Here is a 14,217-nt window from a genome sequence, read left to right on the forward strand (position 1 = left end):
GTTATCTTTGTGCATTATCCTAGTCTTTTTCATTTTCTTGAAAAAATTCTGGGCCTTTTTGAGGGTATAAAGTGTGTGTATTTATTTTTCTATTTTTATTACATTTTCCGCCCAATTTGCCTGTTATTTTTGAAACCTTGTTCACAGCTGCATTAAATCTCCTGTGCTTCTTACTAGCAATATCAACACATACAAGAGAAGCTTGCTGTGCTCTGTGGCATATTCCCTGTGACATTGTGCAGGTCTACTTAACATGGATACTGAGAATAATGTCTGGAGGAAAATCAAAATCATAGGTTGTACCATGATGGCCTCATATTGACTGAATCCTGTACACAGAGCTTCCATGCATCAAAACTGTAATACATATACATGTAAAACTTGACAAAATGCTTTTGAAAAGTAATTAGTTATGCCTATTGTTCTGCAGTTCCCCAGAGTGAACAATTTTAAGGTAACATGTCTTAATCATTTGTCAAAGATAACATAAATCGTTGCCTTTAATTAATTTTTCTTAATTAAAAAACTGAATATAATAAGTTGCTGTCCTATAATCTGAAACACTCTTTCCACACACCTGGTCATCACCTCAGCACAACAGAAACACAAAGCATAATACAAGCCAACAAGCCAATGTGTACCATTCCTCCTCTGACATTGAAAAGCTGCAGTTACATCATAAAGGGAGTTAAGCTATCCCTTAATAAGTAACACGACTTACTTATGTCTTAGTTATTGCAAAAAGAAATAATTATGAGTAATGACAGATAAAGGGAAACATTTTATCTGAGACAGGTCACCTTGAGGGTTTTTCAATCCTCACAAAACTTCTTCCTTCTATCCACTTTTTACATAATAGTCAGTCAAAAGGATGTAATCTGCATTGTTACAAGGAGAACATTTCTTGTATACTAAGGAAAACCAAGACAGTATCTACATGCTTAGTCTGGAATTATGTGGGGCTACTTATCAGACCTTGGTAGTTTACACTTTGAGCAGAGTATAGCACAGACATCCCACATTCTTCATTCTGCAGACAGACACAACTATAAGACTGATTTTCCCAAACCCCTAATGAATTGATTATTTCTATTTGGACATCCATAATGGCTTAGTTTTGATTGTCGATGATTACCATCTGAAGTTCAATCCATAAGCTAGTTTTGTTGACTCAAATGTAAATCCTCCCATTAATTTCACTGGATAATAGATCAGAGTTTATAGATCTTGACTTCGCAACTTTGAAAAGCATTTTGGAATAGACGAAGCACTTAATAGAGCAGCTTAAGTGCATGGACCCTGATGTAATGACATTACAGTGTTTTCAAACGCTGCCTTGAAAAAGGGACAAAAAGGATTACTTCCCATGATAATGTGATGGGTGATGTAATGCGATTATGCTGTCCTTGCCTTTCCATTCAAACAAATTGGGTAGAGCTGCTGATTTTAGTCTGAAATTATAGTTTGTAGTAAATCCCTGTATCAGCCCAGGGCTCAGACTGTCAATTTACACATTATGACTCAAAGAAGATCCAGAATAAAGAGTTATTGGCTTTGGAGAAAATGCCCATCGATGTGGGTGCCAGGACATGTAAAAAAGAATCAGATATGAGCAGTTTCCATCTCCTTCACATTCTGTTCATTGTGAGTGGGATAGCCTATGGATAGCCTATGGTATAATGTTTGCAGCAGAATTATTCCTTGCTCCAGACCAAGTTTGTTAGAATGTCCTGGACTAAGGATGAACTATAGTTCATCCTAGATTTATCCACAGCACTGGGTCATACAAATCATGCACAGGTCTGCTTAGAACTTTTCCTTACTGCATTCAGTTGGGCTTATTCTCAGATAAATAATTAGGATACAACCTTTATAGGTGCTCCAGATGTAACCAGGCAGCATTAATCGAGCAATATACATTTATAAGTATACAAAAATGAGTGAAGGCAATGCTAATGTTAAGACGATAAAAAAGTTCTTGCTTCCCTTTTGAGACTAGGGATGTAATTCTTCACTAAGGGCCCTATTGCATGGGGTTAAAACCCCGTCATACCTTTCCTGACTTCAGTCCTAATTCAGGAGGCAGCCAGCTGTCATCACAAAGAAATCACTGCCAAATCGTCACCCGAGTTCATCCTGGATGCAGCCTGGATCCTGTAAGCCACTTCAGTGGCCATTTTTATAAGTCAGATGCTTCCAACTTCTAAAAATGGGCACCGAAGTGGCTTGGAGGACCTGAGCTGCATCCAGTATGGACCCAGGTGGCAATTTGGTGACTATTTCTTTGTGATAACACCTGGCTGCCTCCCAGGTTAGGACCAAATTCAGGAAAGGTAAGATGGGGTTTTAACCCCATGTGATAGTGTCCTAATATTGTTCCTGAAGGAACTAATCAGTAATTTTAGCAATTTTTTTTCCTGCTGCAAGAAAGTCTTTGAAAATGTTGAAGTTTTTTCAAAACTATTTACAATTCAGGACTTATCTGTGTAAAATTCACACAGAGATACCATGTGTGAATTTTGCTCTTTCCTCTGCAGAAAAATGATGTTGGGGACATTGGGGGAATTTACCCTTTTTGCACAGGGAGCAGAAACTTCTGAACATAAAATGCCATTTCTCTGTAGAAATATTCTTTTCTGTACAAATCTGTGAAAAAAATGTCAATTTTGTGCGCAATAAATCCTGTAATTGTGAAGGTTTTCATCAGTCCAGGATTCTCCTCATCAGAATTTCCTGATGCTCAAGAAACACATTTTTGACCATATATTCAAATATTCTTTCAGTTCCTATTTGAGCTTGCCATATTTGTTTTCAATAATGCTGTAGAAGATGATTCACCTTTCAAGGCATTGTTGGAAGGACAAAAAGACATACATATATTCAGTGGCAACAATGCTCCCTCTCAAATTAACTTTGGAACACCATTAGTATTGGAAAATCTGTTTAAGATATTTGTACTGGTGGCTAGATACAGGATTTGGAATGCATTCTTTTAAAAAGCAAAACTATCCCTTTCCCCCAGAAGTCCAATGGGAGTTCCCATATGATGAACTGCCACCAGCACTTCAGATTTCTATTAAATAGGCAAATTTGGATTTAACATCTTTTAGTATCAATATGAAGGAAAAGACACCATAAAACAATTTCGCTTAATTGAGGTTATGCTGATCATTCTCTTTTTAAGCAAAATACCACACTTGAGGAAGGATTCATAAGCAAAGTTAGTCAATCAAAGCTCCAGAAGGAAAGGATGTTGAAAGCAATGTATGGCACGATAAATCACAAGGTTTGAGTTTATAGACTGTACTGGGAAGCTTTTATGGTTGATTTGATTAGAGAGGCTGGAAGTGATTACATTTGCACATACATAGCATTTTTTCCCCAAGCTGGAACCTCATATAGTGCTGAGCATCAAATATAGTTCAAATTCATATTAACATCTGGAAACTTTATGAAAACAGAAAAGAGAAAGGGTTACTAGTGTGACATGACTTGTAATTACTATCAGGCTACGCACTGAACAACAGGGTCATTTTTGAGCAAGGTAAATAATTCTATTCCCCTCCCACCTTTTCCCTTCTCTTTTTGTGTCGTTGTTCTTTTTAGATTGTTAGCCTGATGGAGGGTAACCGTCTATTTATCCCCTCTATTTGTAAGCTGCCTGGATCCCAGTTATTGGCAGCATATAAATAAATCATATTATTATTATTATTATAATCCTGAGTTCAGGAATGACTAATTTTTTTTAATCCAGCATATGAGGTTGAAAGTTCGCTTTCTGAAAAAGCCTTCCTTTGATCCCTGGACAAAAATTAACTATAGGCGTCTCACATCTCCATTCTTAAGCAAAGTTTGATGAGAGTGGTTGCACTCAATCAAGTATTTCTTGGTGAAACAATTTCTGGATCCATTTTCAAACCTTTAGGGCAAGATATCAGTTTAGACTGTATGTCTCCTTAGTTATTATCTCCACTGGGTATTGACAGGAAATTTGACCCTGTTTGGTATTTTGGACCTCTCAGCGCCTTCATACCATTGACCATGGTATCCTTCTGGAATGCTTGAGTGATGGGTGCTTGTTATGTCATGGCACTTGCCTGTAGTGGTTCCATTTATCTCTCAGGCAGGTTCCAGATGGTGATGTATGGACACTGCTCCTCTAGGGAGTTAAATTCTGGTGTCCTCAAGGCACCTTTTGTCCCAATGCTATTTAATTTTAATTTGAAGCCGTGGGTGAGATCATCCGAAGACTGGAGCAGAGTGTTAACAGTTAGGTGATGATCCCAGATATATTTCTCCATGTCCTTACACTTGCTGCATTGTGACTAAGATGGCATTTTCTCCTCTTGAATTAATGCTTTAAAGCGGTAATGATGTGGATGAGGGGTTTAAAAAATCAGATTAAAACTGAATCAGACAAGCGGAGGTATCGTTATAGGATTCCTAATCTTGAGTATGGAATATATCAACCGGTCCTGGTGGGGTTCACCTTGCTAAAATACTGTTGTTTTTACAGCTTGGAATCTCCTGGATTCATAGCTCCAGTTGTCAGCAGTAGATGTGCAGCCAGAGTGTTTTATTATCATTGATCTGATTGTCGTGAGACTTCCTGACGGGTGGGGGGGGGTACAGCATGGTGTACACATGCTGGTACCTCACACTTGCTTTTAATTTGCATTACATTGGGCTACCCTTGTGCTTAGTTCTGAAACTTCACTATTCAACATGGCAGCCCATTGGTTTCCCGAAAATCTAGGGGTGACCATTGTAACACCATAGTAAATCTTCTCACTGGCTACTATTGTTTTCTGGCATAGTACAAGTATTGGTAAACTTTTAATCCTTTTTGTGGCCTGGGTCCTTCGCTTATCTGCAGGAGCCCTTCTTTCATTCATCCACCCACACACTTCAGTCCTCTGGAAAAACCTACTCAGCCAGTGAAGACAAGCTGGCTGCAGTTATCAGAGCGTTTCTCTGCCACTCAATGTTTTATGGTTTCTGCTGGAGAGATTCCATTATTACATCTTGGCAGCTTTATTAGGCTTCGAGGGGTCTCTTCTGGCATGCCTTCCTATTGATTCCTGTTTTACTGTTGGATTGCCCTATGACTGCCCAGATTCTCCTTCAATTGTCTTTTTTTAGGTTTTTTTTTCCATTTTTTTTGTTTAGTTTTAAGGAAGGTATAGGGGATTTTTTTTTTTGTGTGTTTTATTGTTTTCATTTTGGCTTTATTGTTTAACCCACTCAATCCCTTGGAGAGCAGGATGTAACAAATTTATTATTTTATTTATTTATTATTATTATTATTATTATGTGACAATGGGTGCATTGTATGCAAAAAAAATTCCATTTAAACACTTACAGCCATGTTCAATGCTATGGAACTCTGGGAATTGTAGTTTTTATGGCACCAGGTTCTCTACAAAGAGGCTAAACATTCACAAAACACGTTCCCAGAATTGCTGCTTGAACAGTGGCAGTTTATTAGTGGTTTCAACTTGGATTTTTTCTGCGTGGAGATGCACCAAAGATTGATAGAGAAAATAGTTTCCCACGTTTACCTCACATTTACCTGCCTGACCTTGTTGAATGGGTGATGTTATGTCTTTTCACTTAAATTTTCTAGTTGAAATTCATTCGGAATTTGCAGTGCCCACATTTTATGGTCACTTTTGACACAGTGAGGTGAATGTAAATTAATAATTAAATTTAAGGGAATGTGGAAAAGTGTGGATGAAGTGGGGACAATTGAATATTTCCCATTCTCTCATGTTAGTGATTACAATTAATTTTCCATTGTCTTCAAATTTATTATTTTTTTTAAAATCTAATGGGTCCAAGTCTCTCTTTTGTTCTTTTCTCAAAATGAATGTTACTGAGCTGGCACAATACATTAGTTATCAATATTCTGTTTCAAAATTTCTTTTTAGTTTATTAGCAATAATGACTTTCATAAATGATCTTAAGATAGTTTTACTTTAATGGAGTATGTGAATGTAAGATTATCTAGTTGTTTCTTTTTTGTGTGATGTTGCAGGGCTGAGAGCAGGAACTGATCAATGGCTGCTGTTTTTAGGTTGTTTTTTGATCTTATTCTCTGTGGATGCTTATTGAACTCATGGAGTAATTCTGTTAGACTGCTTGGTTGTTGTTTCTTTACTTTATGCAGGGTTGTAAGCCCTTTCTCTTCCCGGTGATTTTACATATTACAATTCCCATAATCCTCACTGTTGGCTTACTTGCAGGTCTTTGAGGCAATGCGCTCCTAGATGATAACAAGAGTATTTTGTATGTTCTTATGCTCAAGTGGTAGTATCAATCTCACTAAATGTCCAGTTTTTTTTGTTGTATTTATTGTCAGATGTAGTGTATTTGTAGATGATTTTATCTCTACTTTCTCTCTTTTCTTTCCTATACCTAAATTTTTCCTTCAAATTATTTTTTTCCCATGTGTACTTCTGATGGTGAATATTTTTGGAATGCCTTATGGTATGTAAACATTCATTAATAGTTTCTGTTTGGAAAGCATTTACATCCAGAATTTTTCAGTTGCCACAGCATTTGATGGGTATTGGAGCTGCTTTATGGAGTATGTCAACGTTTGTCGATAAAATATGTGTCGCAGACAAATTTCACACTATCTGACGTTGGGCATGAGCAGCAGTCATATTTGACTGTTTTTATGACTTGAGTAGGAATTTAGGTATTTTATGTTTAATATTCTTCTTTCTTCAAAATGTTATTTAATTTTCATTTATATGGTAGGATTTGGTAGAAATTTGATATAATCATAAATCATTGCTTGGGGCCATCTCATGTCAAACTCTTGCCATGTGGGACTAGCATCAGTCACTCGTTAAAGTCATGCTCTAGCCATTTCTCTATGCTGGCGCTTTACCATTCGGAGGGTCTTCCTAAGTTTAGGTGGAATCTTTTTTTTCTGTAGCTTTGATTTTTTTCCTGCTTCTAGTCACTGGGCAGCAGAAACTGCTTGCTCGCCATTCAATATAACATTCTTTCAATATTTTAAACTCATGCCACCTTTACTTTATTCTTCTATAGGCTAACATAGCAGTTCCTTAAAACACTCCTATCGGCTCTATTTTTTTTATTTTTTTAGTTCATATCTTGGTCACTTCCTCTTGACAACTCCACTTGTCATATTCCTCTTGAATTGTTGGTTGCCTAGAACTGGTTACACTGTGATTCACTGATTGAGCAGAATATGAGTTTACTATTACACTTGCCCTTTCCATATACATTGGATTGCCTCCACAGATTAGCTATGTGGTGGCAAGCCCATGGGGGTGGGGGTGGCATTGTCAGGGAGGAAAAAGTGGCAGGGGTTTGAGAGGAGAAGAAGGAGAACAAGGAAAGCATAAGAGGAGGAGGAGGTGGGGGAGGGGGAGGGAGTGGCATGGCAGATAGGGGGTTAAGAGAGAGGAGAAAGTGGAGATGTGGGTTAGGAAGGAAAGGAAAGGAGAGCAGAGAGAGGAGGACAAGGAGATGGTATAGCATGGCAGAATCTTTGAATTCTACATTTATTCATGTTTAACTTTGGTTCTTATAAGATTCCTATATCTCTTTTGCATGTACTGTTGTCAGCCAGTGTCACCCTTCTTATTATCTATGTTAGAGGTATGGGTGGGGATTTCACTTAAAGAATTGAGTTTTTAAATTTTGGACCATTCTTACATAAAAAATATTTTTGAGTTTTTAAATTGGAAGTCAATTCTGACATAAAGAAATTTATTGATATTTGGAAACGTTTTTTGCCAATTTTATCTATCCTTGTAGCAAATATCCACAATTCATTTCTTTTGTGTTTCTTAGGCTTTCAGCCTAGATAAAACCAGCTTTCTCAACCTCTTTTCCAAATTGGACTTAGCTTGAGGTTGTTTTTTGCATTGACCTACAGTAAAGGGCTGAAGACTGCCCTAGGGTGCCTGCATCTGCCTCTTTTTGCCGATTGGGGCCATGGCAACTGCATCCATGGCCTCATCTGGCCTTTTCACGTGCAAAAAGGCCACAAAAAGTGACTCCATTTTGCGCCACAGAAAATGTCATAAGCTGGCACCTCAGTTTTTGGCACTCCTTTGTGCTGTGTCTTGAGGCAGTGCCGAGTCCGTGATGCACCACTGTGTTGGTAGGGCAACAGCGCCACACTGATGGGGCAGAGTTGGCTGTGTGTGTTGTTTGGTTGCCATGCCCCCATTCCACCCCCATATTCAGCTTTGATGCGTCTGTACCAGCCCTAAGTTATCATAGATGAAATACAAAGCTATTTGTAAACAAATAAGACATTCTCCATTTGTTTTCTTTTGATGCAATATTCTTTATACTTTCGTATCATGCACTGCTCATCTCATTTTTTTTTTACAATTGATCCACAATATAGCTTATACTGGCAAACTGAATTTGAAATCATATTTTTTCAACAGAACCCCCCACCCCCAAACCGCGTTTCTGTGTGGCTAGATACAAAATTAATCAGAGTTGCCCACAAAAATTAAATCTCCTTTTAGGTTTTCCTTCTCTCCCCTGTGTGCCTGCTGTCATGATGGATGCCTTGGCTGTGGTTTGTAGTATGTATGAAATGAAATATAATGGTGTGCTATTTTGTTATTTCTCTTTCTTATGTTTATTGAAAAACTTCAAGTAAAGAAGGCTGCTTTAGAAACAAGAGTGTTTTCTTATCATGAATACTATATGCTAGGACTTAATCTCCTTGCTGAGCACACTGAAACTTCTATACTTCCAAAGAAATGCTGGGCTATAAAGCTAGAAGTGCTATTAAATTTCTTTTAACAATGGAAACATGTGGTCCCTGCGGCCTCAATGGAGCCTTCATGCATGTAAATAGAAGTGCTAATTATAAAATATGTGGTACACTTTCGTCATTTATCATCTGAATACAACTGGGCTGTTTCCATTTTTAGCATTGTTCATTTTTGTAATGTCCCACGATCATATTCATTTTCTGAGGTGTTACTTTCCCCTAAAGGAAAAAATTCAATATTACATAAGTACTGAAGCTATAGTTAAACATAAATCCAAGTACAATGGAAAGCAAAATGAACCATATTAAAGAGCAGAGTCTGCCAAGAAAAATCAGTGCAGTGGAGCAAAATATAATGTTTACTAAACACAATAATACTTAGACCTCTAGTTGCCACATAAAAAATCTTATACGGGGAAACAAGTATGCAGTTCAATTTGATTTGGTTTACTTAGAGCTGTACAAGAATATGTCAGTTTGTTTGTGTGTTAGCAGAATTGCCCCAGTTTTCACACCCTCCTGACTCCAGCAGGGATGGACGGGACTTTCAGTTTTAAAGGCCAAAATATTTTCTATTCTTATTTAACCACCTGCTATGGAAAAATCCTATCATTTCATAGATTTACCATAAATCACAGTCATCTTGACAGCATGTGCTCATACACACCACATGTGCACACAACCAAGGGTTCCTTTCAGGGTTAAAGTACCAGAATGTTGGGATAGCAAGATAGATATAAAGAACAATAACAGTTCTATGTTAGGTTTAGGAATCCCACTTCACCTTACCTAGAACAGACCCCACTGAAATTCATGGGTCAGAAGTCATTAGAAATTTAACAAAATAAGCTAAAAGCAGAAAATCTAGAAATCAGCTTAAATTCCAGAACAACACCAAAAAAAAGTTACACCCAGGCATATATGTATAAAAATAGGTAAGCAACCATCTTGCCTAGCGAAATCCGGTCCTAAATGGCAATGTTACAAATCAGCAGACAGTTAGGTAATATATTTTCTTTCCAATCCTCCTCTACCCCACATAGCGGCCAGAAAGCTGCCTGCAGATTGCCTCCTAGCCTCTCAAACCTTTGAGGGTCTACTAAAGTTGTGAATTACAGAGGATTATCTAGCGAGCTTCGACTGTCTGTCCCTGGCTGTCGGCCTGGCCGCCCCTCTGTCAACGGATTATATATATATTCAGCATTTTTAAACAACCCCTAGGAGTGATGGAATCTCCCTGCCTTGAGGTCTTTAAACAGAGGCTGGATGGCCATCTGTCAGGGATCTTTAATTTGATGATCCTGCATGGCAGGGGGGGTTTGGACGGGATGGCCCTTGCGTCTCTTCCACTATTATTCTATATTCTATTATTCTAGTGAAATATAAGTCGGATCACTAGAAGGAAAATTTCCTCTGCTTTTTTCCCCCTATTTTTATCCTGGCTTCCTTAAAGTAATTGATGTTTAAATATTTGTATCAGGTATCATGTATGGAACTTCTGCAACTTGGACTGGAAAATGGACTTAACACTGAGTATTTTAACTGATGTGGCTCCATTCATACAGAATCCTGAGATCTTAGCTTGATGAAATACACTAGACTTCCTATTAGCAACTGAGTCTCAAATCTTGGTCCTTGCAAGTGCCTACACCACTGTCCAAAAGTGTCTGAACTTATATTATTAAAGACGCAAAACATCTAGAGGTCCCAGAGTTTGCAGAACTAACTACTTCCTCTACTGCACTCCCCCTGGAACACAACATTAGAGCTCTCCAACAGAAATTCTAAAACACCAGAAGAGGGAGCCATTTTCAATTAAATGGTGTCAAATGATTATCTAACTGTACACTCTAAATATGCTCTCATATACAGGCAGTGGCTATCTAGACTAAGTTTGTATCTATGTTTTTTTTTCATACACTGTGGGTGAGATCCTGCCTGGGAAGACAAAATGTGTTCCTTGCCAAGTAGGACCTCTTGGATCCACCTTTGTGTGCCATAAGCTGAAATCACCTGAATGCACACACACAAATATCTTCGCATCTTTCCCTTTGCAGACTTGTCGCGTGTTCGTTAACAACGGTCCCTCCCTAGGGTAGACTGGGGAAAGTGCAAAAGCAAAAGCATCCAATTATGCCCTTATAACCAAATGCATAACTATGTATTTTCTGGAATTTTCCCGGAGGTCCTTGGAGAGTCCAGAGGGGTGGATGTGGTTCTCATTGTCCACATTGCTATAGGAACAAAGCAGACATGCCTCACCTGCTTGCCAGTCCCCTCAGCGAGTATATAGCTAATGGTTTAGCCGCGCGGGAAGTTGATCACAGAGCTGCAGGAGGAATCAAGACCTTCTTGCTGTACTTGGTTATATTACTATACTTCTTGAAACATCCATAAAATTATTACAGAATATATTCTATAAATAATATGGATGCTTGCCAAAAAGAAAGAGAAAATAAGTTCCTGTAGAAGCCCTTCGGCGATCCAACACAGGTGTTTCTAATTGACCCATTTTTGGAGAAGAAAGTAGAAGCAGTAGTGGACAGATAAACCTCAAGAAGTTAATTAAAGAGTCACTTGGAGTGAGTTCTACATAGAAATAATCGATATACAGAAGACTGTGGCCAGTCTGTAACTTCTGTACGATCACACATTTCTTTATATTAGGAATCCAATATTCTACTAGAGAATAAGTGTATCTTACAAAACGTACATATGGAGATTTTCACGCATTCCCCTCCTCCACCACACATTCTGATATGCTTTTGAGGCAGGATTTTTGTTTGTTTCTATGAAGAGCAAAAGCTCACAGATCAAACTCTCAATGACGTCTCTGGCCTGTACGAAGCTCTGTAAACCTTTGTCCAAAATAAGACTTATCCAGTGCTGATGATCTTTGCTGATTTATGTTGCTATATTCAGCTTCTTTCTTGGCATTTCGAATCATGCATCAATCCAGCATCTCAATGCTCTGCCTAAACGGTAAAAAGAAATGACAGAAAGGCACGCCAGTTTTGGTTCAACTGTGTGGACAATCCTGCGTGTGACAAGGGTTTGGGGATTGATGTGAGTGTGTCGAGCCTCAATCCCCTGATAATGTTTCCAAAGGTTGCATCCTCATGTGGTCTTCTTCGTTTACTCTGTTACAGTGTATGCTTAGTTTTGTATTTTATTGTTTTAATAGCCATTTTCTCCAAGGGTATTGTGTTAAAAGAGTGGAAACAGTAAGGGTGCTATTTTGGGTCTTTTGTTTCCCGTGGAGCAAGGGAATCAACGGTGGAAAGAAAGAAGAGCCGAAGATTGTGGGATGACAAACATCATTTGGCTCCTTCACGTTTTAAAGAAGATAAGCACAAATAAACACAGAGAGAGACGTGTGGTTAATGGGGTTTGAGGTTTGGACCATGACTCTGGAGACCAGAGAAAATTCTCTTTATAAAAAGAAAACTAACAAAGGTGTCAAACTTAAACTGTTTGGGACGCCAGTAAGGCTGTTATGCGAGGTCTTTTCATCCAAAAAAGTAATAGAACAGTCAAAAAAAATGGAACTTAAGTATGAAACCATAAATAAAAAAATCAAAGAGAAAGAGCGGGAACTATGAGGGAAAATAAAGGAAAGCTATAATGGCAAGAAATAAAAGTTTCTGCAAAACGCAATTAAACTTAATGATTACAAGAAAGACGTGGAAAGGAAAACGAAGAAGTGTTAGCAAAGATATTTCGAATCAAGAATAGGATGTGGAAAATTGTTGCTTATAGTTTACGGAAAAAGAGAGAAAAAAGTATGAATATTATGGGAGAGAGACATAAAGAAAACGATTAACAAGAACTAAGAAATAAAAAAGTTATTTGAAAATACTATAGTATCTTTATAGAGAACAAGAAAAAAAGAACTTTCTCAAAAGAAGTAAGAATCTATCTAAACAAATTTGGTTACCACCGGGGGTGAAGAAGAACAAAGAGAAAGTACTTGAATAATAATGCAACGATGAGTGAAATGGTGGAATGTATTAAGAATCATGAAAAAGGGGAAAGCCCCTGGCCCGATGGATTGTCCGCAGGCCATATAAGACTTTGCAGGATGAGTTGTTGTTTAACTTTGTTGGAATTAATGAAACGATATATCGTTAGTGGAATTCCGGAAGCATGGACCAATGCAGGATTACAATAATACCCAAAGTGAAAAGAATCTAATATCCTCAAAACTTCCGTCCGATATCGTTACTTAATCAGGATTACAAATCGTGTCAGCAATTGTAGCTTAACAGACGAAAAAAATCTTACAACAGAAAATTAAAAAGAAGTCGGGGTGCTTTACCCAAGAGACAGATGAAACGAAATATATATTACATATCAATGGTAGAATTTAAATGAATAAGAACCCTCAAAAAAATGTGCATGCGTCTTTCGAAGCAGAAAAAGGCGTTCGCATGTTAGACGGGAAACAGAAAGCATACTGAAAACAACTCAGATGGGAAGTAAGTTTTTGTAATTGGATTGAGGCGATATATAGCAACACAGTCAGCTCAAATCCTTGTGAAGGGAGAAAGGACTGAAAACTGTAGAATTAACAGAGGTACGAACAAGGCCTGTCCGCCCCTATCTCCTTTGATTTTTCATTTTTATTCACTAGAAGTTTTGTTTGAATCAGCTTAGAGGGATACATGTAGACGAATCCCATAAAAAAGAACACTTCAATGTAAAATTTTAGCATACCGCGGATGACCTGGCTCTGATAGGAGAAAATCTTGCGAAAATATGGACGACATTTTGAATAGAATTAAAGAATTTGGAAAATTTGCCGGTCCCTCGAAAATAAATAAAGAAACAGAACTCATGATAATGATCTAAATTTAAATCCTGAAGAAGAAATTATCTTCAAACCTTGGATAAATTTTGAGTAATAAAGTTGAATATTTGGGAATATACTATCAAAAAACCTTCCGAATTAGTTGAAAATAAAACCTATACATGTATGTGGAAAAAAAGTTACTAAAGGTTGGAAGGTGGGACAAATCTGAATCTGTCTCTTTCGGTAGGATAGCCCTCAATTAAAATGAATATTCTCCCAATTTATGTTTTCTTTTCCAAAATCTACAATTGTGTAAGATGACAAGCCTTTTACAATGGGAACGAAAGATTTTTGAGTTTATATTTGGAAAAAGAAGAAATCCCGATAAGAGAATAATTTAGGAAAGATGGTGAAAGAAATGGTGGTCTGGCGTCCAGATTTGAAACTATATGACTTGCATGTGGCCTTAGAGTGGGTAAGGAACTGATGATTGGAGGACCAAGAGTTGTTACACTAGAGGGTATCAACATGAGTATGGGGCATGGGGTATTTATGTACGTATAAAAGAAAAACCTAAAGAGTTTGTTAATCACTGATGAGGAAGGCACTTTATGTAACATGGGTAAAGAAATTCAAAAGAGATTCA

This window comes from Sceloporus undulatus, chromosome 5 (genome assembly GCF_019175285.1).
Source record: "Sceloporus undulatus isolate JIND9_A2432 ecotype Alabama chromosome 5, SceUnd_v1.1, whole genome shotgun sequence".
NCBI lineage: Eukaryota > Metazoa > Chordata > Lepidosauria > Squamata > Phrynosomatidae > Sceloporus > Sceloporus undulatus.